The following is a 25,002-nucleotide window of genomic DNA, read 5'->3' on the forward strand; positions in this document are numbered from 1 at the left end:
GATAAAAAACCTCTAATGCAATATGACACGTGCAGTGTATTAAAGTCTTTGAGATAATCACCTAAGGGCATGCACATCTTGTTCTCCAAGCACATACCCAATACAACATGCCCAAGATCAAGTACTAGATGCAGTCAACACAATGCTCTAACCCCAATGTAGGAAAGTCTCATTTGGGACTAAAACATATAGTAGAACTCCTTTCCACACTCTGCAAAGTTTTCAGAAAAATACCCATGTTCTGTCCAACATCTGTATGCTCAGGGTGTGTGTTTTACTAGTAACTACCTAAATTCATGTAAGCAGGAACTTTCGAAAGACTTCCACTATAAATACTAAGTAAAAATCATGAATCTCATAACTGGGGATCACATACAGAGTCAGGCAAGGAACACAGTAAAATAGAAAATGAATTGATCAATTAATAACTTTTAAGGAATCATATACCTAGAACTGTGTTCATAGTACATATAGATCACACAAATGAAGTCATGTAAAAGTGAGCAAGCTTTTATCTAAGGATAAGATTTATCACCACCCCTGTACATGGTGAATGCCCTTTTATTAATATCACCTGTAAGTCATATTTAGCATACCAGACCTTCACTCCAGAAATGCTATGACTTTCCATCATGGAAAGGGTATTTATTACAATTCAATTCTGCAGGGATGAACATGACAATACACATATAAGTACAGTATTCACCAAAACTAGATAGAGATAAAAGAGTTCTTTTTATTCACTAAAAGAGTTTCAAGAATAGTTTAAGTTAAGCCTTCAAAAATGAAATGTGTTGTACCCAAGCCTAGTAAGAAAGACTCTACAGAAGCTGCTTAGAAAGAGATTAGATTAAAATTTAACCTATTGCATTCTGTTCTTTACCTTAAAAGAAATTATAAACTGTCTTCGGGCTTCCATTTTTAGTGTTAAAAAGGGAAAGAAACAGATGGAATAAACCTCATCTGCTTAATTTGAAAATCAGATGCAGACTTCAAAATTTGGAATAAGCAAAGATTCTTGCTGTTTCATTGTTTTAAACTTTAACCATCTGAGACAAAAACTGCTTACATCATCCAATGTGGCCTTTGATGCATTGATAAGGTATCATATAACACAAAAATTTATGATAAAAGCAGTCATATGGAAGGAATCTAAGATAGTTTGAACCCTTTCTTTTAGTATAGATTAAGTTTAAAACTGGGTCAATGGTGTTTAGATGTTGCGGGTTTTCAATGAGTCTAATTTGGAACTACAGTACCACACAAAAACAAATGCCCAAATGTCAACTGACTCAAAGATTAGAAGACTAGAGAGGGCTGGCTTCTAAGGAAAAAAATTTTTAAGGGAAATCAATAATCAAAGTTGAGAAATCTGTGTGTTTTTTTGTATTTAAGGAAATAATGACCAAAGAGACATTTTTATCCCCAAAATGAAGAGATTTGCTAAATATTTCTTTTTCATAAGATGTTTCTTTTATATCAGGTACCTTGTATTTAAGGGTATGTAAAAACTGAAGATTAGCTTTAGCTCCAAATGTTAGGATCTGAGGGAAAAAAAAATTGTGAACCCAAAATGAATCACATTCAGGCTTGGAATCAATCTGCATAAATATATATTTTCTGACTTACTTGGAAAATCTTGTATTTGCATCTGCCTTTCTTACTATCAATAAGCTTTCTTTTCTGGAGTAATGGCTAAGCTCCAACCCTTAATATATACAGATTCTTAGCTATCTCATTCCTAAGACTAAATCGGGCGCTAACAAGGGTGTCGGATTATCTGGCCCACCAAGGTCATTCAGTGCCCAAACTGAATAACCTGATATACCACAAGCAGTTTATCCCAGTGAAAATATAGACTTGATTGTAAACGTCCAAGACTATCCCAAATCCCAGCATGACAGTATTTTCAAAGTGCTCTTTCATAGGGCTACTTAGCACTTTCTAAAATATCTCAGAATCCTCCAAGCGAGGCTTCAACAGTACGTGAACTGAGAACTTCCAGATGTACAAGCTGCATCTAGAAAAGGCAGAGGAACCAGAGATCCAATTGCCAACATCCGTTGGCTCATAGGAAAAACAAGAGAATTCCAGAAAAACACATACTTCTGCTTCATTGACTACACTAAAGCCTTTGACTGTGTGAATCACAACAAACTGTGGAAAATTCTTCAAGAGATAGGAATACCAGACCACCTGACCTGCCTCCTGAGAAATCTGCAGGTTAAGAAGCAACAGTTAGAACTGGACATGGAACAACAGACTGTTTCCAAATCAGGAAAGGAGTACATCAAGACTGTATATTATCACCTTGCTTATTTAATTTATAGGCAGAGTACATCAGGCAAAATGCCGGGATGGATGAAGCACAAGCTGGAATCAAGACTGCCAGGAGAAATAACAATAACCTCAGATATGCAGATGATATCACCCTTACGGCAGGAAGCAAAGAGGAACTCTTGCCAAAGATGAAAGAGGAGAGTGAAAAAGTTGGCTTAAAATTCAACATTCAGAAAACTAAGATCATAGCATCTAGTCCCATCACTTCATGGCAAATAGATGAGGAAACAATAGAAACAGTGAGAGACTTTATTTTGGGGGGCTCCCAAATCACTGCAGATGGTGACTGCAGCCATGAAATTAAAAGACACTTGCTCCCTGGAAGAAAAGAGATGAGAAACCTAGACAGCATATTAAAAAGCAGAGACATTACTTTACTGACAAAGGTCCATGTAGTCAAAGCTATGGTTTTTCCAGTAATCATGTAGGGTGTGAAAGTTGGACCATAAAGAAGGCTGAGCGCCGAAGAACTGATGCTTTTGAACTGTGGTGTTGGAGAAGACTCTTGAGAGTCCCTTGGACTGCAAGGAGATCAAATCAGTCAATCCTAAAGGAAATCAACCCTGAATATTCATTGGAGGGACTGATGCTGAAGCTGAATACTTTGCATCAGGTCAGCTAATGTGAAGAGTCGACTCACTGGAAAAGACCCGGATGCTGCGAAAGATAGAATGCAGGAGGAGAAGGGGACTACAGAGGATAAGATGGTTGGAATGGATCACTGACTCAATAGACATGAGTTTGAGTAAGCTCCAGGAGATGGTGAAGGACTGGGAAGCCCGATGTGCTTCAGTCCATGGGATCACAAAGAGTCGGACACAACTGAGCGACTGAACAACAAAATATCAACTCCATAGCGTTACCTAGGTTTGAATTTTGGTAACAAACCTGATATAAAAGTGTTTGGAAAGAATGAATGAATATTGAATGAAGGTAATGTGCTCTCCACAGGTAAGGGTAATAAGACAAAAATCACAAGAAAATCACTAGGAAAAAAGCTCAGGCTAGGCAATACTTATCCCCTCTCTCTGTTAGAATGATCGCAAGCTCTTTGCAAGCAGGGCTGTCTTCATCAGGGGAAATGCTCAAAAATGCCCTCTGAGATTAGACAGATGCTCCAAGTGAAGAGGTCAAGGTCTGCTTTTTATCACATAGGAAAGTAGGCAGAATGCTTGGTTGCTCTTTAAACTTTCTCAAAGAAGTCAGAAATCCTCTCATTTCTAACTGTTATCTCTGTATTTTTTAACACGATGTGGACTGAACAAAACCACTGGGGGCCACATTCTGCCTGGAGTATCCTTCAGTAATATCCCATCGAAATTTTTCTACAGGTCAGTAATAGCTCACTGCTTATTTTTTCCTTACAGTCTGGCAAAGGATGGGAGGTGGGGGAGCATACCAATATCACTGAAGAAATAAACCAAAAAAAGAAGTACAACTGAGAAAACTAAGTTTGGGTTTAAGTTGCTAAATTCCAGTAAAGGCTCATACAATATTAAGTCCTTAAGACCTTAATCTCAGGGCTGTGCTGTGTTTTACGCAGTGCTTAGTCACTCAGTCGTGTCTGACTCTTTGCAACTCCATGGACTGTAGCCTGCCAGGCTCCTCTATACTGGAATGGGTTGCCATGCCTTCTTCCAGGGGATCTTCCCAATCCAGGGATCAAACCCAGGTCTCCCATATTACAGGTGGATTCTTTACCGTCTGAGCCACCAGGTAAGCGCAAACTCAGTAACTATGCTCCAACTTCAGACAGCAATTTATTTTCTCCTATTTTATCACCTGCTTTCCCGTCTAACTTTGCCCCTAACTCTTCCTATTTATCATGTCATATACATCTTCTTTTCTTTTTGTAAACAGCTTCAAATTCTCTTTGAAAAGATGTGGGGCATAAGTTAAGTTTTTAAAAAGCAGTCTTTCAGATGTTCATAATATTCTAATTATAGGCAAGTATATTACTATATTTAGGAGCAAGATATTTTTGACACACAAAGTGATCCCTGAGGGGTGAGATTTTTCTGCAGTAAAAATTGTTACTGGAAAACTCTATATCCAGAATTTTCACTGAAAAAATCTGGAAGATCCTTATTTCAAATGATTTATGTCCTTGAGCCTTTAGCAAAATAAGATACGAATTCCAGTCTGAGTGCCCAGTTAAAACACACACACACATATTCAAGCATATCCATATAGAAAAAAATACAAATTTTTGAAAAACCCTTAGATTTCCACATCTCTATCTCAGTTTTAACCCCATGTTTCAGTACATTTTGGCCTCTGTAGGAAATTCTACATAAGTAGATGATTTCATGAAAACCTTTTGCAGTAGGGAACTGTCTCTGGAAGAAAACGCAATTAAAATAATTGTTTGCTCCTACAGAATAAATGTAGATACAAATAAGCAAAAAAAAGCAAAAATATGTGACTTCCTTCATATTACAATAAGATGCATTAAAGTTCTTAATATCAGCAAATTAAATAGGACTCCTGTATTAAATATATTTAGATAACCTGTGAATTTCAGCTCAAAAACATTACTTGGACATGTCAGGGAAAATATATACACAAATAGGTAATTTTCAATTCACTCATTTAAAGGAAAAAAAAAAAACAAGTTCCAAAATTCCAAAGACAAAGAGCACACCAAAAAACATATAAATGCTTTCAACTTAGAATATTTAAATCAGAGTATAAGAACAACATTCTGTTCTAAAACAGTATCTCAGTGAGGGTTATGAGAGGGAAAAAAGAACTGGATTAAGCAAAAACAATTAGTATGTATAGATCATAAATTATTTAACCGACATTTTTATAAATCTACCATTAGTTTGCTTTTTATTGCATATGCTAAACAAGCAGATGCTACGTCTGTAAACTGTGAATTAACCTCCCTTTTTAATTAATTGTTCCTTGGGAATTACTGGCTTTTAAATCCCATGCTGCAGTTGCTTTCAGATGCCGATCTTGCATCTAGGTTCCCAGGCTATGTTCCATGAGGCAGTAAACATAAATTGAATTTTTAATTACTTAATGATTCATTTGCATTTGACATATATTGGCATCTGACTTGGTTTGATTTTAGGCTCTTCCAACATGAGCCCTCACATCTGCAAGAATCTAGATCTGACCGTCTTCACAGCAAATATGGCTGGTGGCATTTGCAGGAGGGAGATGACTCCGAAACAGGCCAAGGACACAAAGGAAAAGGAACAAATGAACAACGCACCAGCAGTGGGGACCCTCCCTAAGCACCTGGTCTGTACTCAGCTCTGCTTTCTTTTAAAGATCAGATAATCCAAACAGGGGGTTTCCTCGGGAATTACTTTAAGGCCTTTCTGGATGGTCTGTTCATATCCAAAATTCTCTTGCTAACTGAACCTTAGAGTTCTTCCATTAGAACCCCTTGCTTTTAGCTCAATGCCTTCTCATTAAAAGCAAATGTACCTAAGAAAAGTAGGAACAAAAGAGGTTAATACCGATATTTTTTCCCAGAATGAAGGATTTGACAGCAGTTTTCTGAAAGAGTTAAGAGGCAAATAGAGAGATTTAGGGTAATGGGTCCTAGGTGGATGGAGGCAGACTTAGGAAACTGAAAAGAAATGTCTCCTCCACAGTTGTGGAACTCATTCTGTTCTAGGTGCCTTCTCCTAGTCACAAATACAGAATAAAAAGCTGGACCTCCAGCTACTGAAGACAAAGGACTGCAATTTTTTTATATCCTCTAAGACACACAGGCTAACAAAGTTTTTAGTCATGTCAGTCCACAGGTCCTGAAAAGCAGAAACTGCCATTTGTTGTTCTCTTGGAGTTGTCAGAATGATATAGCCATCTAGGACTATCCTGATTCTCAGGATTATATCTATCCAAGTCCCCTAAGTATTAGATAAGGAATAAAAATTCAATGCACAGTACTTTTCCCTTTATATAACTCCCAGAATAAAGGACAGAGGCCTGGAGTAAATAAAGCAATGACATAAACACAGACTGAAGGTTTCTTCCACTTCAGGGCTATGTACTATGCTCGGCATATTACCTGTCTTTTCTTGTTTTAATAACACCATAAAAAAAGATATCATTCTCATTTGACAAATGAAAAAAACTGAGGCTCAGAGAGTTTCCAAATTCAGTCAAAGTCACATAGATAGGAAGTGACATAGCCAGAAGTGACATCCAGGGCTGCTCATTTTTGTGAGCTAGAAGAAGTTGTGTTTAAGTTGCTAAATCCAAATTGAACCCCCACACTGCCATTATATTTTCCCAAACATAAACCCAGAATTCCTTGATGCTAAAAAGACTCAGGGAGTAATTGTTGCCAGCAGAGAACTGAGTGTGCCAAATGACAAACGACACGTGAAAATCTCTTCTGTTCACAAAACCAAAACAACACAGTGGAAGGCAGGCTCTAGCCTTTTCCTCACTCCTGGTTTATATCAGAAAATAACCCCAAACCAAGATTTTGGTGGCACTTTCAACGGAATTTGCAGGAAGAGAAAAAACTAATTTCTCCTCCTCTTACAAAAGTAACACATGCACTTTGTGGATAACTGGAAAAATATTTCAAAAGCCAAAAAATAAATGAATAATCATTCATAATCTCACTGCCCAGAGATAATCATAGCATTGTAGTCTATTTCTCCCTAATCCTTTCTCTGTTTCTATTCATATTTTGAAATCATTACAGTCTATAGTTTATATGAAGTCTATTCACTTAACTGTATGTATCTAAAATTATTTTAACACTTCTCAAGAAACAACTTGTAAACTTAGTTTTAATATTTCACCATACAGACATTAACAGTTAGCTTAACTGTTTCTTCACTGCTATGCATTTCACGATTAAAAAGCAGTGAAAATTGTTTCAAAGAACATTTCTACCCACATTTCTTCTACTATAGTTCAAATTATCTTGTTAGCATCAATTTCTAAAAGTGAGTTGTTGGGCTATATGGGGAACAAGAGTCAGTACCTTTAAATCTCCATATAGCCTAGTTATTCCCCAGTCAGAATGTACACATGGATCAGTCAAAAGGGATGTGGTTTATCAACATCTGCTGGGCTGCAACAGTGCTTACCAGGTGAAAATGTGAATTCATCTTAAATATTTTTCAAGCTCTCTATGTAAATATGCCTCCCCCCGAATTTATAACCCCAAACCACAAACTGAGAACTGCAATTTCAACATATTCTGGTTATCCACTATTATCACTTTTGACAATTTAATTGATAAAGGAAAAAAAGAGAAACATTGCTTTCATCTATATTCTCAAATTCAGTGAGGGTGAGCATTTTCTAAAAAAATGCTCTTTATGAGCTCTTCATGCCTCTGTCTACTAGTTGGCAGTTTATGGCCTTGGCTTCCTTTCCATAAGGTAGAGTAATATAACAAAACAAGAGGTCCACAGACCAGGAGACATATTCTAGACCTAGGCATTGCCATTATCTAGGTTGAACACTTGGGACTAATCACTTCACACAGATCAAAAGCTTTAAAATTCTGGTTGACATGGCCAAGAGAATTTTACATAGAGCCTATTGTATAGAACAAACAAAAATGAAGATTCTTGGGTTGAAGCAAAGGACCTCACCTTCTTACACATGGCCCTCATAGCTCCTGAGACACCCAGAGGAACCCTAGGGCTCTGAAGAATAAAACAAAATACTATTGAGCAGATTGATTTCTAAGATCTCTTTGAGCTTCTATGAAACCAATCATTCCCAGGGTACAAAAGAAAGCTTTAAAAAACACACTAAGATTTGGTGAGCTCAGGAAGCCAGCATCCCAGAGGCCTAGTAAGAAATCTTCCTGTGGTAAGTGTTCCTGGTGAATCTGAGAGGTTATTTTTTTCTTTTTCCATGAAAATGCAGTTGGTGCAGAGAAAAAAAGCAATACTGAATAAACTATATAACAGGAAAACAGGAGTATTCCAAATGCTGAATGTTTCCAGCAGATGTATCAGCCATTCTTCAGAATTCACTAATTCCCATCACAGCTTGAGTCCTGGATGAGACAAATCAATGTGAAATATTTCTTCCTCGATTCTTCCAGCTGAAACTGAGAGTCAAAGAACGTTGATTATCTCTACCTTCAGGGAAATATAGTGATTTATGGCGCAAAGCTGGCAATTACTGCATCCTTTCTCAAAAGCTTCACATTTCAGTACATCTTTTCATGGGATTTTCTTATTCTTAAAGATACAGTCTTATTTCCAAGTGAACTAGAATGACTATGGTCACTTGCATAATTAAAGAAGGGTAGGCGGACTGGAAACTCAGGGGTGCTAAGCAAGATACCCCCACCCATAAAATTCTAGTCCTCATGACTGACATTGCCACAGTGCCAGAGTATCTATTCTCTCTTCTAAGTCACTTTTCTAAAAGATATCCTACCAAAAGAAAAAAAAATGGTGGCATAGGAGATAACAGGAATCATTAACACTAATAAAAAGTCTTTAGGTTGAGTAGAGACCAGAATCTTAAGGCAAAGAGACAAGATAAGGAAGAACTGGGGATCAGAGTGGAGATACAGAAAATCTGAAACTAGGAACATCCAGTGTCAAGACTGCTTAAAACAAAGAAAAGCTACTGAGTGTTGTTGAATTTTACCTGTTACATAGTTTTGCCTAACGCCTGTCCTACATATATCTTCAGTTCAGTTCAGTTCAGTCACTCAGTCATGTCCAGCTCTTTGCAACTCCATGAATTGCAGCACGCCAGGCCTCCCTGTCCATCACAAACTCCCGGAGTTTACTCAAACTCATGTCCATCGAGTCAGTGATGCCATCCAGCCATCTCATCCTCTGTCATCCCCTTCTCCTCCTGCCCCCAATCCCTCCCAGCATCAGGGTCTTTTCCAATGAGTCAACTCTTTGCATGAGGTGGCCAAAGTATTGGAGTTTCAGCTTCAGCATCAGTCCTTCCAATGAACACACAGGACTGATCTCCTTTAGGATATCTTAGGTATTCCAAATTTGTAAGCACATATAGTTCATGTTAAACAAATCACAGTTTAACCGTGATAAAATTAGGAAAATAATAATCTAAATTTCCTAAAGAAATTCACATGGCCTGATATACCATTTTCTAGTGTATAGAATTTTTCTCAATATATTTTGATTTACAGGAAATCATTCACCAAAGACACTTTACCATTATCTAACCCTTATCAATTATCCATTAATAATATCAAAAGTCAGTAAGAAAAGAAACAAACATCTTTGAGGGTATTTAACATAAACAAACACCAGTTACTTAAATAAACCAAGATTGAGGATGAGGTTTTACTATCTGAGTTTTTATTTTACAGTTTCTACCAACTTAAAAATAGATGTTTAAAGATAATATGAATTATTTAGGGCTGTAATTACCATGCTTTCTGTTATACAACTTGGCAAACAGCCATTCTGCAATCACAAACAGTCACACTTAAATCTGAGTTATGTATGGTGCAATAATTCACACCTTGGACATTGTTTCACCTCAGTATCTTACTGCTTCATTAAAGATGTTTATATTTGGATAGTTTGCAAATGTTCAGTATGAAGGACAGAATCTAAATGTGTGAACCAGACAAGAGAAATTTAATGGCAGTTTGAAAGCACTGGACTATTAATAATGAGCAAGCCAAAAAGTTACTCTTCCTTTCACCATTTAGAAGTCAGCCCTGGAGACATGCATATATTTTCTTTAAAATTATGAAGACACTATGTAAAACAACTTGTCATCAAATTATAAAATATGTGCAAGCAGTCCCAAACTTTCAAAGGTGTTCTATCCTAAAATTCCCTTAGCTATACGGACCTGTTCATCCGGGATAGTCCCGGGGTATTATTAATAGGGCCTCCTTCCACTCTCAAAAGTGCTCAGTTTGGATGACAAATTATTTGGAAATCCTACTTATTCAGTTTCTCTAGTTTTTAACCCAGGATGAAAATTCTCACAGAAAGAGAAGAAATATAAGCCCTTTTAAAAAAACCTATGTTTAAAATTAATTGTTAGCAAAAGAAATTAACTACCTGTGTAATAGAATTTCTACAAGAAAGCAGGTTTGAAATTCAAACTTGAATTTTTCCATGAGCCTGTGTCATCTACTTGGACCTCCAACTACATTCTTTTTGCCACTTGACAGATGCCTGATTTAGAGATTTCTCCAGCTCCAAGTTACCAATGATTACCTATGTCAAGGCTGAGCTGGAGAGGGTCAGTGAGGGGCAGAGATAGAGATCCTGGGACAGTGAACAGGATGGGGATGCCTAGGAGAGGGTGAAGTCTGGGGAGAATTGAGGTCAAAGAGTTCTGGAGCAGAGTTTCCTATCAACAGTGACTTCCCTGGTATCTCAGTGGTAAAGAATCCACCTGCAATGCAGGAGACGCAAGGTCAATACCTGGGTGGGGAGATCCCTTGGAGAAGGAAACCGCAACCCACTCCAGTATTCTTGCCTGGGAAATCCCACAGACAGAGAAGCCTGGCGGACTATAGTTAATGGGGTCACAAAGAGTTGGACACAACTGTGCGACTGAGCACACAAGCACACATCACACTCTTATCAGCATGATTTCCAAAACTATTTCAGTCCTACATCAGTGTTAACCCCACCCTACCCAGATATCTCTACCCTGATCCCCCATATAATCACAGGAAGTAGTAAGACACAAGGAAAGATTATGAGGTTCAGTCTCTTCCTAGCTCAGTGGGCACACTCAGGATGAGGAAACCTTCATATAAACTTTTAGGGTCATTTTGGGATCAAATGAAAATACTCTTTGTGACTTACTGCCCTGTATTGTACATAGCTGGTGCTCATCAAATGTCAGGACAGTCATTAGAAATCTTTTTCTGAAAATTTTCTCTTTCCAACTTTAATTGAGGTCTTTTCTTTTCAGTTTCATCAGAGAACATGCCTCCCTTCCTTACATAACTTTGTCCTACTCTCCCTTCCCTAAGGCAAGTTACTAGACTGTTATTAACAAAAAAAAAAAAAAAAAAAAAGGACCATAAATTCCTCCTGTCTCACACATAAAACTTAGGGGTGGCAGGAGGCAAACAGCTAGTGAACAAACTCTCAAACTTGTTTTGTTCAGATTTACCCAAGTACAGGTACTGAGGGCGGAGCCTCTGCTACTGTGTGTCTGCCACCATCTGTCTGGCTATCCAGAGCGACACGCCCTATTTTGGAGGTAGGGAGCAAAGCGAATTTCAAGTTCCCTTGGTTGTTGAAGCAGGTGTCTACCCCATGTAGGTAAGATGAGCTGAGTGAAGTGTCCAGGCACAGGTGGGTGTCAGTCCTGAAAGGTGGGCAGATGCCTGGCAGTTGCCCATTCTGGGGATGCTTTCACCTGACAGAAATGTGAAGGGCTTTAGGCATAGCTCTTCTCCACAGAAGCCATTCAGAATTGTTCCCTTAAGGATCTGTGGGTGTGATCAGGCCCCATCTGTTTCCTGGACACTGGGACTGACCACAGACGGTACTTACTCCATGCAGACACCCTTTTTTCCTTTATCCTCCATGATCCATGAGGCTTGCAGGCACCATCCTGAGGCCCACTTCAGTCTGCCTGCACTTCCCTATCTCTCTGAGCTCTGATGGATGACTGCTAGGTACTCCAGCACAACTATGCTCCGTGATATCTAGGCTGCTATTGTCAGTGCCTGAAGAACTGTAGTGGATAGTTATCTTTTTTTTTTTTTTGCCTAACCACCATCCAACTCTCATTCTTATATCTGGAAATTTTCCCACCAAGTATAGCCTTCTCTACCTATGGAAACAAAAGATACCATAAAGTTTCCCAGGCACAGGCAGTAACTTTCCCCCCACCAACAGGTGAAGTCTATGTACTCTTTGTATCTGTGCCTGGCTATGTGACTTGCTCTGGCCAATGGCGCGTTCACAAATATGACACAAGCAGAGGCTTGAAAAGCACTTGAGCACTGGAACTTATTGCTGCTGGGAACCCTGTGATCACTGTGCAAAGAAGTCTGGGCTACCACTCTTGAGATCAAGAGGCCACACAGAGAGATAGTCTGTCCCAGTTTCTCAGCTAAAGGCCCATATAAGTGAGTGAAGAATCCTAGGTCATCAAACTCCTGTGAGCTAGTCCAGTCTAGGAGAATCACTCCACTAATTCACTGACTTGTGAGACATAAAAAACATGTACTGTTTTAAGCAACAAAGTTTTAGAGTGGTTTGTTATATTGCAGTAGGTAAGTAATAAAGTATAGGCTTCAAAGACACAAATGTATCCATTCTTTAAGTATACACATAGAGTGAGCTTTTGGCCTTTTAGGCTTATTAATATGGTTGTTCATTTTGGTCAAATTTATCAAATTGGTACCAACTAGCTGAATTCTGTAGACAAAGAGTTTAACTAAGCATGGAGTATTACAGATTTTTTTGAAATGTGAGTCCCTTTAGATGGGACATGTACCCTTCACTTCAGCCACTATTTTTTTTTTTTTTAACCACTTTATAAAGTCCATACTGCCTACGGCCATTTAAGTCACCTGCCTGGCTGTCCAGACATTTTACTCTCCCCCCCTCCCCCAATTCTGACCATTTGCAGTAATAAGTTATGGGGCACCAGGTATAGAAAACTTGCTTCCTCTACACTTAGGAATATTTGATTATCAATGATAGGACAAAACAGAGATATGAACTGAAAAGCGGACTAAAACTGGGGGAGGTAATGAGAAGGTATAAAGACTTAAGAGTAGAACCAACATCTCAGAGACTGTTGGCAATCTAGAAGTGCTCACTCTTCATCTTCCTCTTTTATGTGGGCAAGTTTTCCCTGAGTCATGGTTTCCCCAGAGAAGAAATAAAAAACTAGATAATAGCAAATTACTCTGAAACTTAATAACTTAAAGCAACAATAAACATTTATCATTTTTCACAGTTTGTTTGGGTCAAAAATTTCGCAGCATCTCAGCTAGGCAGCTCTGATTTGAGGTCTCTCATGAGACTGCAGTCATACGTCACTGGGGCTGCAATTATGAAAGACTTGCCTGAGCTGTACCTGTCTCTAGGGTGACTTACTCCATGGCGGGCAGGCTGGCACTGGCTGTTAGCGAGAGGTCACAGTTCTCCACACGAGCTTCTCCACAGGGCTGCTTCAGCGCCCTTACCACATGAGGGCTTCCTTCAGAGTGAGTGATTCAAAAGACCAAGACAGAAGCTCCTTGGTACTTTTTTACGCCCTAGCTTCGAAAGTCACATATCTTCTGCAATATTTTATTTGTCATAGAGGCCAGCCCTGATTCAATATGGAAAGGGACAATACAGGCTATAACCACCAGAAAGATGGATCACTGGATGCCACCCTGAAGACGAGTTACCACTAGTGTCTTCAAAAAGCAATAGTCTTGATGAATAGGATCAATTGGGGTATTCAATAAGTTGCCACCATTTTTTGAACACATATTATGTGATACCACTCTACTGACAGAAAGTGAAGAGGAACTAAAGAACCTCTTGATGAGCTGAAAGAGGGCAGTGAGAAAGTTGGCTTAAAACTCAGCATTCAAAAAACAAAGATCACAGCATCCAGTCCCATCACTTCATGGCAAATAGATGGGGGAAAAGTGGCAAGTGACAGATTTTACTTTCTTGGGCTCCAAAATCACTGTGGATGGTGACTGCAGGCATGAAATTAAAAGATGCTTGCTCCTTGGAAGAAAAGCCATGACAAACCTAGACAGCATAGTATCACTTTGTTGACAAAGGCTCGTATAGTCAAAGCTATGGTCTTTCCAGTAGTCATGTACATAAAGACCATAAAGAAGGCTGGATGCCAAAGAAATTATGCTTTTGAATCCTGGTGCTAGAGAAAACTCTTGAGAGTCCCTTGGACAGCAAGGAGATCAAACTAATCAATCCTAAAGAAAATCAGTCCTGAATATTCACTGGAAGGACTGATGCTGAAGCTGAAGCTCCAATATTTTGGCCAGCTGATGCAAAAAACCAACTCATGGAGAAGATCTTGATGCTGGGAAAGACTGAGGGCAGGAGGAGAAGGGGACAACAGAGGATGAAACAGTTGGATGGCATCACCGACTCAATGAACACAAGTTTAACAAACTCTGGGAGATAGCGAAGGACAGGGAAGCCTGGCATGCTGCAGTTCATGGGATCACAAAGAGTGGGACATGACAGGGATAGAAGAACAATATATAAAAGCATCAATCTAAGATGCTTTATATCTATCACCTCATATGATTCTTCCAACAACTCCTAGTTTACAAATATGGGAAATGAGTAGCAGAGATGAATGTAACTCATCAAAGGACCACACAGGAGCTGGTTAATGGCATTTGGTCTCTCTCACTCTAAAGTCCTTTCTCAATCCAGTGAAGAACAGTTATGTGTGACTGACAAAGATGGTACTCAGGCTAATGTGCTGTCTGGAAAGCATTTCCCATGGTGCAATTTGCCCTAGAGAGGCTTGGAGGGACATCTGACTATCTTTGGATTATTAAGGAACTGCCAAATGAAAGACAAGTACACAACTTCCATTTACTTCTGAGATACAAATCTGAAATCAGGTGATATTAATAGATGTCTGGCACAAAAACTTAAATTCAACACAGAACTTCAAGGAAAAATTCAAAGAGTTTTGGGGTTCAGTTCAACCAGCAGAACCCAGGGTTCTGTGAAAATAACACCAATCATATAGATGAGGAGTTTTGCAAAGAATCCACATTTCTACATCAAGATTACCATGCCATTCACTGGTGACTTAATAAATTTCCTAAGAAAAGATTTCATGTATTTTTTTTATTAACTTAATTAGCCTCATTTTCATTAACTTACTGTAGCTTCACCATATGGTCCAGCACACTGTACCAGAGAAAAGTATATGAATCTTCATTTGTCCTGACTCCTTTACTCCAAGGTGTGTGACCTTATAAAGCTCCTCTGCCAGGTTAGAAGGCAGTTCCTTCATTTGTACAATAAGAGCACTAATTAGATGTATTTCAATGGTCTCTTTCAGATCCAATTATTTCTTATTATGTTAATTTATATTTAAAAAAAATTAAATAGTAACACTTCCTAAATCACTTTCAATTAGACTAGCTTTACATGTCAAAGCGAAGAGGAAGTAAAGAGCCTCCTGATGAAAGTCAAAGAGAGAGTGAAAAAGCTGCCTTAAAACTCAACATTCAAAAAACTAAGATCATGGCATCCCATCCCATCAACTCATGGCAAATAAATGGGGAAACAATGGAAACAGTGACAGACTTTATTTTCTTGGGCTCCAAAATCACTGCAGATGGTGACCGAAGCCATGAAATTAAAAGACACTTGCTCCTTGGAAGAAAAGCTAAGACAAACTTAGCATATTAAAAAGCAGAGACATTATTTTACCAACAAAGCTATGGTTTTTCCAGTAGTCATGTATGGATGTGAGAGTTGGACCATAAAGAAAGCTGAGCACTGAAGAATTAGTGCTTTTGAACTATGGTGTTGGAGAAGACTCTTGAGTGTCCCATGGACAGCAAGGTGATCAAACCAGTCAATCCTAAAGGAAATCAGTCCTAAATATTCATTGGAAGGACTGATGCTGAGGCTGAAGCTCTAATACTTTGGCTACCTGATGCAAAGAACTGACTCGTTGGAAAAGACCCTGATGCTGGGAAAGACTGAGGTCAGGAGGAGAAGGTGACGACAGAGGATGAGATGGTTGGATGGCATCTCTAACTTGACGGACATGAGTTTGAGCAAGCTCTGGGAGTTGGTAATGGACAGGGAAGCCTGGTGTGCTGCAGTCCATGGGGTTGCAAAGAGCAGGACACATCTGAGCCACTGAACTGAACTGATGGAGGAATGCCTTCTCTTCCTGCCTTGACAGGATCCTGACAATTACTTTGGATCTTTTACATGTTAGTTATTTACATGTCTTACTTTCCATTAGCCTTTCAGATACTTGAGGGCAGAGAACTACAGATAATTCTATACATATTGCTTCTGTCTAGCATAGCAGGTACTTTAATTAAATTACTTAGTTAAATTCTGTTAAATTGCAAATTAAATTCATATTACAAAAGTCAATACTTTTTATTTTTATTGGCATACAAAATCAATACGGAACACCAAAAAATTACTTTCTGATTATTAAAAAAAAAAAAGACCTAGAAAAAAAATTTGAACTCAGGTCATTTATACTGAAAACACCTATTAACAGGATACAATATTTACATATAATTAATTACATATTCCAAATCAAAGTATGAGTGATTACAGCCAACTCTTGATTATCTTTGGCAGTGTGGGAGGGCATGGATTAAGAGCAAATTTGTGGATAAACACTGTCTAATCTAAATCTAATCTAAATTCAACAATAGAGAGTCCTCACATTCTTATCTGAAAATATGAGATAGCACAAGGATATTGTTCAGGAGAAAGTTGACAAAAGTTTATTTCATTCATAAAATGAAATACCACACAGCAACTGAATAGAATAACAAATGTAATAATGCAAAGAATATCTTCTTTTTCTTAGCAGCTATATTAGAAGACACCCTCTCCAAAGGGAGAGACTTGTTTTTCTGTTGGGTGGATATTCTCCTTGGTGGGCATTTGAAAGTGAGGCACCACTAGCATCTAGGACTGAGAAATGCAAATAGAACTGTTCTCCAATAAGTATGATCAATAATTTACTTGCTAGATAGAAGGGGGGAGGACAAAGGAGGAGAAGGGAGAAAGGAAAGGGAAGGGAGGAAAGAAGGGCAGGGAAAAAAAAACATAGGTTGGCACTGCATGGAGGGAAAAATTTCCAGGGATGGGGAAGCGCCTGGTTGGAGGAGAAACCTGGAGAGACCTAGGACAGCAGACCTGTCTGTTGTGGATATAAGTTCAGTTCAGTCACTCAGTCGTGTCCAACTCGTTGTGACCCCATGGACTGCAGCACACCAGGCTTCCCTGTATATCACCAACTCCCTTAGATATCTATATATCTACAGATATATCTATATATAGATACAGACATAGGTATATCACCCATTATATAGATATATCACATTTTGCTTATCTAGTCTGAAGTATTTGGGCTGCGTCTATTTTTCAGCTATTACGAATAATGCTTCTGTGAGGCAAGTCTGTGTGTTAACACACCAATACAGACTTTTTGTGGGGATAGGGAGTCACTCACATAGTTAAGAATCTTCCGCCTTCAGAAGAAAGTGCCTTTCTATCAAGGAGCACACTCAGCACAAGGTCTCCTGAAACAGTGATAGGAATAAATCCTCCTTCCTCACTCTTTTCCTTCCCTTTTAACTTCTGAAGGGGTTCCTAGTTGGCCAGATCCACCTGGAAGCCAGAGGGCAAAAAAGGCCATTGATAGGATCCATACAAATCAATCAGTCTTCCAAAACAGAGAGCAGCGTGGGGAAGGGTGAAAAATGGATATGGAAGAGCAGTCAACATATATAATTGGCAAAGTTTTCTTTTTTTAGTGATATGCAAAATAACTGTACATCTTTAAAAGAAGAATTTTAGATTTGATGAAACAAGGTATGGTCCCAATTTGTAAAAATCACTATTAATAATATATGGTCATATACACATGAAATAAAATCTGGGTGTATATACTTCATCTGCGATGGAGGAGTTTAAGAGGAAATTAAGAATTTCTATAATGTTAGGATTTTTTTACAATGAATATATTCTGTTATGTAGACTTAGATTATCATGGTTTCTGAATACCAATCCTTGCTCTTGCTCTTTAAACTTCGTTTCATTCCCACTAACTTCACTTTGTCCTTCCAAACTTCTTTCTCTAACTGATGCACAGCTGGCCTTCTGCCTTAGATTTAGAAGGCATTTTGATAAATATGTATCAAATACAGGAAAGATTTAATGAACAACTCAATTAACAAATGAAAGTGACTTGAGTTTAATGATCTTATCATTGATCTCACATGTGCCTACCTGACCTCTTAAACAAGATACAAGGAAATCAAATACCACAAGAAAAACACTGATGAACTGGAGAGGAAATGATAAGAAATGGGGCGGGGCGGGGGCGGGGAGGGAGTGAGAAACAATAATTCTAAAGCAGGAAAAAAAGCTGGTATAAAATAAAATGAAATTTTGCTGAAGGAGGTTCGAAGTAAACAGTTTGGGGATTTTTTGCCTCTAAAATACGTCTATGTATCATTTACTTCTGAGTCAAAAAATGATGGACTTCCCTGATGGTCCAGGGGTTAAAAGTCCACCTTCTAATGCAAGGGACGTGGATTCAGTCCCTGCTCAGGGAAGATTCTACAGAGCAACTAAACCTGTGCACCACACCTCCTGGGTCTGAGGAACATAGCTACCAAAGCCTATATGGCCTTAAGCCCATACTCAGCAACAAGGGAAGCACTGCAATGAGAAGTCCGGACACTGCAACTAAGAAGAAGCCCCTCACTCATCACAACTAGAGAAAGCCTGCACACAGCAACAAAGACCCGGTGCAGCCAAAAAAAAAAAGAAAAAATCTTTTCCAATGAGCCAAAAGAAGTTCTAATGATAAACATTTACCATAGCAAGTTCAGTTCAGTTCAGTTTAGTCGCTCAGTCGTGTCTGACTCTTTGAGACCCCATGAACCACAGCACGCCAGGCCTCCCTGTCCATCACCAACTCCCGGAGTTTACTCAGACTCATGCCCATTGAGTCAGTGATGCCATCCAACCATCTCATCCTCTGCCATCCCCTTCTCCTCCTGCCCCCAATCCCTCCCAGCATCAGGGTCTTTTCCAATGAGTCAACTCTTCGCATCAGGTAGCCAAAGCATTGGAGTTTCAGCTTCAACATCAATCCTTCCAATGAACACCCAGGACTGATCTCCTTTAGGATGGACTGGTTGGATTTCCTTGCAGTCCAAGGGACTCTCAAGAGTCTTCTCGAACACCACAGTTCAAAGGCATCAATTCTTCTGTGCTCAGCTTTCTTTATAGTTCAACTCTCACATCCATACATGACTACTGGAAAAACCATAGCCTTGACTAGATGGACCTTTGTTGACAAAGTAATGTCTCTGCTTTTTAATATGCTGTCTACCATAGCAAAGAGAACTGTAAATGTTGAAGTGATAATGAAAAGAGTAAAATCCTGTTCTTGAAAACATTGTTTCCCATAGAATTTTTCAGAATCTTTCCCTCTACCTTTTTTTCTACACTAAACCTTTACCAACATTCAGTTTTATTTATAATATTACAAAGTGTCAGGAAACATCTTCTAACATTTCTTGAGATGAAATATGGGCTTATAACATTTTAATAGAATTTAAACTACGACATCTCAGTTATTATTTTCTAATTTTTAAAATTTCAACTCTACAATTCAGTGACATGATGTATCCAATAATCCTTTATAGAGTAGGGTTAACAATTAGGCAAAATTTACAACATCATATATATGGGAAAACATATTCCAAGTTCTGAACAACCAATTTACAAACAAACTTTTGGAACCCAATCTATTCCTATGTTAAGAACTGTTCGTACTGGTTTCAACCTATGAATTCATTAACACATTGATTAGGGTTGTTAGCAAAATAACAAAATTGGCTCATTTACCTATTCCATTTCACTTATTCATTTGTCCATCCTTTCATGCATGCATGCATGCATTCAGCAAATATTTATTGAGTACCTACTTTAGCAGGGCACTGGGCTAGGAGTGAGATAACAGGGACACAAAGTAGAATAATACATGGTCCTGCCAGCAGGAAGCCTGTTAGGGGAGCAAACAAAGCAACAATTCTAATACACTGTGAAGAAAAAAGGAAGAAAGGAAGGGAGGAGGAAGGGAAAGGAAAAGGGGAAGAGGTTCCAATAAGAGTTGTCAAGGCCTCAGGGGAAAAAAGAAAGTTCAATGTGGGCAAGGAACTTCAAGGAAGTCAACATTGTGAATTGTGCAGTTGACAACTAGAATAGGCAAGATATAAGGCTGGATCTCTGATCATGAAGGAATTAACAGAGGATTTCAAGGAAGGTAGACTTTATTCTGTTGTCTCATGTTGGCAGAACTTTGATGATGGACTTAAGCCTGCAAACAAAACGTTCAGATTTATGCTTTGGTTATCTCATTCTGGCAACCCTGTAGAACTTGGGTCAGCACACTGCAGCCTGCAAGACATTTGTATGATCTGTGTACGAAGAAGAATTTTTATATTTTTAAGGTTTTAAAAAAGCCAAAGAAAAGTATCTTGTAACACATGAAAATTATATAAAATTCAGATTTCCCCGTCTATAAATAAAGTTTTATTGGAACACAGCCACAATCATCTATTTATATAGTGTCAATGACTTCTATTGCAAACCTGAGTTAAAGCAGTTGGGAAAGACCATACAACCTATAAAGCTTATAAGTTACTCTCCGGCCCTTTACAGAGAAGTACGCTGACCCTTGGTATAGAACAAATATAAAGAAAGTAAGACCAGTTGAAAAATGACATGGGATTGAATTAGGGTAAGCAGTAATGGTGATAAAGAGGTAGGGCAATTTCATGACCCAGCAAGTGAATGAAATTAAAGGTCATGTCAGGAACAACCTCTGGTTTCTGCTTTGAACAACTAGGGGAGGTGGTGGTGTCCCCACCTAAGTCAGAGAATGCATGAGGGATGCTGAAAGGATGAGGTGCCCTTGAAGACATTTCTATGGAGATGTCTTGGAGGCAACCGGATATATATGAGTTAGAAATGTAAGCTGCAATAAACTCATCCATTTCACCTCTGAACACCATACACTAAAATCCACAAATCACTTTTCATATACCACATACCAAATATGGATTTTGTTTCCTCAAATGAAGAGTATTTTGAGTAATAATATGGTGACAATATTACCAGCCAGATATTCAGTCTGGGTAACAATGTCTCCACTCAATGTTTGTATAATTTTTTGGCTACTGGGGTTTATTGTATTTGGGGTTTAGTGTTTTTATTAGCACAAAGAAAACAGGTAGTATGAAAAAGAAAAGTAAAGTCTGACACTAGTGCTAAAAAAGCCAGAAATTATTGTGTTACAGATAGTCACTGGATCTAAGTTGATGAAAGTATGACATATTATGAAGAAAAAGCACTATATTAAGGAAAATAGGTATATATTTTGGGAAATATCTTCTAATTGATGATAACATCTAAAAGAAGAATGATTAGTTTTGTAACCATTTTTGTCAACACACATCCCAATGCCCTCTACAACATATTTCATTTTTGTACATGTAACCATCTGACACATTTTCAGGAATGCATTATATCTGAGAGTAGGAGACTCCTGCATTAATATGGGAGCAGAAGCTGAGAAGATACATAATACAAAAGTAAACACAGAAAGCAAAAGGAGCAAGAAGAAGGGATTGAATCCTGAAGAAACCAATGTTTATTGATAAGCAGAGTAAGAGGAGTGATCAAAGGGAGTTAAAGTAAGAAAGTCTAAGATGTGAAGAGAACCAAGAAAGTAGAGATATCATGATAGAAGAGAGCTGATACCAAGGGAGTCAAGTTCCAAGAAGGAACGTTATTACACTTCTCCAAACCTTCTCTCTTTTTGTTAATAGCATCCAAATTTTACCTTGGGAACCACTCTTTCCCTACTCCTAGTCATGTGATCTGGACTTACTGATCCCATGCATAGCTCCAAAAATGAGCCATGACTGGCTTCAGTCAATCCCCATAACAAAACCCCTGGCCAGAGTGACTGATTGGTTCAAAGATGGGCAGAAATTCAAGCAGAGACAATGGGATGCAAGGAGATATTTGCTGGGGCCTCTGAGGGGAAAAAAAGACATTTTCTAAGTCTTTTTCTTGTAACATTTAATGTGAGAATGTATATCTGGAATTGCTTGCAAATATATCACTGCAAGAGGGGAAAGGATAGACGTGAGGTATGGTGCTAAAGAGCCAAAGAAGGAAATCAAAACATGGAAGGCAAAGCAAAGACATGGAGACAATGCGGGTCCTTGGTGAATCATTTCAGGCACTGGATTAAGCCTCACCTAAGGCCAGCACTCACTTCAGGATTTTAATTTATGTGCGCCAAGAATTCTCCATTATGCCTGAGCCAGTTGGAGTTGGTTCAACAAGACAAGACAAAGAATCCTGGCTGATATAAGGGGTCACTAGTGACCTGAAGCAAAGCAGTTTCAACTGCTTGGTAGATACTTTAAATGTGGTTGATTTCTCCTTAAAGAAATTTGAATGAAAGGAACAAAATTTAGGTAGCACTCAAAGAAAGATCAGGTGTGGTCAAAAAGAAGATTTTTAGTTTTTTGTTTGGCTGGTTTTGTTTCATCTTGCTTTGTTTTAATGCTCATTGTGTGTTTGCTTGCTTGCTTGCTTTAACATGCAAGATACCTGAATCTAATTTGAAAACTGATAGTAAGGATTTAGAACAAAGGAGAGATGAAGGTCTAGAAGAGAAAGTGAATAACTGGTACAAGATGCTTCCACTATAAAATTATGAAGGCAAAGTCTACATGCATTCTGGTCAATAAAACTAAGAAATCTATAACAGAACTGTCTGGAAAAAAGATTTTAAAGTGTTCAAGGGGATTTGCAGGTTAGTTTTATTTCCTATACTTTCACTGAAAACATTCTAAAAAAAAAATCAGTTTTTATTCTTTTTCTTCAATTTTTATTCTGGAAAGAAGAAATTTCAGGGAGGCCATATGAGAGTCTTTTAAAAATTTACAAAAAGATTGACTTAAAACCTCAGATATTTTTAAGCAGGATCTTTAAAGAGAAAAAATTATGCATATGAAAGTAGAAATAAGATGTCTATTTTAGAGGAGTACATTCGAATATTTGGATACTTACAAATAGAGCATTATTAAATAAACAATTAAAAAAAAACTCACCAAATTTCAATACACAAAGACAATCAGCTAGTAATGCCCTAACCTTGAAAGAAGTTTATGTCCTAAAGATGAAAATTACTATTTCCAACGGAAAAACTATGTAATGTAAAACTCAGAATGCCTACCAGTCAAAAATGCAGGCATAGCTCTCTTTATGCAGGCATAGCTTAGGAAACTCCCAAATAGACACTTTAGACATTTAAAGAAACCTCCATATCCCCTAACCTTTGAGTTCATTGAAATAACAAAATGCTTTCTAATCTCTCCCACAGTAAGTCACTGGGCTGGAAGACCCATGGATCTCACACCTCAAATTCTCAGGTCTAATGAGGAGTTTGAACCATCCATAAATGAAATGATATATCTGTGAAAAACGCAGAATTGTGGTAACTGCCTGAATGAACATCTTTGATAGATATGAACTCTGGGTCAATTTACGCCAAAGCTGAGCTGTTTAACAGTCTATTGAAATTTGACCTGTCAAATCTGGGTACAATTGAGAGATTAACATACCTCTCACATTTTAATGTAGATACTTGGCATATTGCACCGGGAGGAAGCTGGGAGGGACCAAATCCTTGATACTGAAAAACAACAATTTTAACATTCTTATTTGGACATTCATGTCCAAGGAAACCAAATGTATTTTTTGTGTGAGGGGGCAGGAGGGGCTATAAGCTGATGAAGACAACCTGCCCTTTGAAAACTTAGACTAGAGGGCTCCTAGAAAGTCATGAAATTCATTCCCTACCTCCAGGTCACATTTTTCAATTTCTACTGATTTGTGAAAAGTGATCAAAATTGTCTTTCTGTAAACCAGTTCTGATCTAGCCCCAAATCCTCTGCTCACACAAAGCAGCCTTTACTGTGGCTGCCTCCCAAGGTCCCCCACTGCAGGCAGGGGAAGCTGCCTCTCCAGCCTTATGTAAACTCAGAATGCAAAGAAAACATTTTCAGAATTAGAGTATGCATTTTTCCCAGTATGCCTTTTCCTCAAAATGATGTTTACAGAGTAATTTAGAGACAGGTTACAAATCTGGGATTAATGGTTATTCCTCTTTAAAGTTAATAATAGCTAATAATAATAGCTAACATACTGCTATGTACCTTATACATGGAAAGATGTTTATAGATAATGTTTCATTTCATCTTCACAGCAGTGCTATAACATAAGCATTATTTTTCTAATTGTGCCTGCACTGCCGATGAGGAAGCAGCAAGACAGAGGGCATAAGTAGGTTGCCCAAAGGCACACAGCTCATGAGTGGAAGAGGGGGCATTCAGAGCTGGCAGACTGGCCCAGGGTCCATGCCCTCAACCGCTGTATTACACTGTCTCTGAGCAGGGTAGGAGACAGAGAAGCAAAAGGAATGGTTTGTTATGATTACTCTTAGGTCAGAGATTCTACAATTCTAACTTTGCTTTATCTGGCTAAAGTAAAGTACTTCTACCTTAACCATCACAGAAATACGATACCTTCTTTGAGCAAAGTTGGGGGCAATGACAGGGTGCTTAAAACAGCACAGTTAGTGAGTGTGATTTAATAACCATTCTCTAGACCAATAGCAAAGTTACTTCTATTCTACTAACGTCACATTAACCTCCTTTTCTGTCAAGTGCAGGCCTAAACAGGCCTGTAGTTTTCATTTTACTTCACTCCCTGGGGAGAAACTCTTACTTGTCAAAGCAGTTCCTGCTACACATAAGTAATCTAAGAAACTAGCTGATTTCTAAAATATGGCTTCTTTATATGACTACCAAATACACGTTCCCCCAAGTTAAATGACAGAAGGAGAGCTGATAATTAACATGCTTGGAAATGGGGG

The 25,002-nt window shown here is 38.4% G+C and overlaps 1 protein-coding gene and 1 long non-coding RNA gene across 7 annotated transcripts in view; one reads left to right on the plus strand and one right to left on the minus strand.

The window, feature by feature from the left end:
• Positions 1 to 25,002, minus strand: part of GLIS3 (GLIS family zinc finger 3) — a 540,750-nt gene that overhangs the window by 362,805 nt on the left and 152,943 nt on the right. The window lies entirely within an intron of this gene.
• Positions 960 to 23,555, plus strand: LOC110125810 (uncharacterized). 2 transcript variants are annotated; one of them, XR_002310186.2, is made up of 3 exons: positions 960 to 3,671; positions 5,423 to 5,595; positions 23,449 to 23,555. It is a non-coding gene; the product is annotated as an uncharacterized lncRNA (long non-coding RNA). The 2 variants fall into 2 exon arrangements; XR_002310187.2 differs by lacking the exon at positions 23,449 to 23,555 and adding an exon at positions 8,206 to 8,439.

This window comes from Odocoileus virginianus, chromosome 18 (genome assembly GCF_023699985.2).
Source record: "Odocoileus virginianus isolate 20LAN1187 ecotype Illinois chromosome 18, Ovbor_1.2, whole genome shotgun sequence".
NCBI lineage: Eukaryota > Metazoa > Chordata > Mammalia > Artiodactyla > Cervidae > Odocoileus > Odocoileus virginianus.